The following is a 1135-nucleotide window of genomic DNA, read 5'->3' on the forward strand; positions in this document are numbered from 1 at the left end:
AGGAAACCTGGCCTTCCTGCAAAAAAGCGTCGGAGCATGGAAAGGGGACAAGGTCGCGGCCGGGGGCAGGTATGGAGGGAGAGGATGTTTTTGTCATTCCTCAACCCCCCTGGTTGAGAGGCCTGCTGTCGTCTATCCTGAGGAAACTGGCTCACGTCATTGGTGCTCAGAGGAGCACTACAGCTCCAGCCATAGGCTCAGTAGCAGGCCCACAGCGACACAGACACCATAGCTGCAGAGAGGGCAGATATCAGCAATGACCCCCACATGGGAGGAACAAAGTAGCTTTATTTCTATCGATAGTTGGGATACTGTACAGTAAGCCAATGTTTAATGGAAAGGGAAAGGTGTCAAGGTCAGTTCAATATCTTTATCGATATGTTTCTCTCCAAAGCTAGTTGCTGTTGAACCAGCAGGAAACATTATACTTTACTGTTTCCAAGCCAGCGGCAATTATCCATTTCCTGTACATAATAGGCTACAGCAGGGCCTGGCCAGCTGTGAATGTGTCAATACTCCAGCAGGTGACTGCTCAGTGAAAAACAGCCTAACAGCCTCAAAGGGAGGTGGCTCTTCAAAATTCATCAGTCATTAACACTTCCTTTATCAGGCACCAACAGCTGTGTCTGGCCCAAAGACATAACACGTACAGTACGACTGACACTGGCGATTTGAAGACTCAAAACCTAGTATTTTCATAAACCAAAGTTTTACCTCTACCCGTGATGATAGTGAGCCTACCCGCATCACAGGGGAAAGTCCAAACGTGACTGGGCCTCCGAATAACAGGATGTTTATAGATACGCCTGGGGGATCCTGTGCCAGAGAGACAGCTCTGTAACACGGGGAGGGAGATGGGCAATGGGAGTGGAGGAATAGAGGAAGAGAGTGAGAGAGGAAGAGAGGGAGAGAGGAAGAGAGGGAGAGAGGAAGAAAGGGAGAGAGGAAGAAAGGGAGAGAGGAAGAGAGGGAGTGGAGGAAGAGAGGGAGAGAGGCTTCGAGTGCCTCCTCTCTTCCTCTCTTCCTCTCTCCCCTCTCTTCCCACTCCCTCCGAAAACAGGATGTTTATAGATACGCCTGGGGGATCCTGTGCCAGAGAGACAGCTCTGTAACACGGGGAGGCCCCCTCTCTCTT

This window comes from Salvelinus sp. IW2-2015, linkage group LG18, assembly GCF_002910315.2.
Source record: "Salvelinus sp. IW2-2015 linkage group LG18, ASM291031v2, whole genome shotgun sequence".
NCBI classification, from domain to species: domain Eukaryota; kingdom Metazoa; phylum Chordata; class Actinopteri; order Salmoniformes; family Salmonidae; genus Salvelinus; species Salvelinus sp. IW2-2015.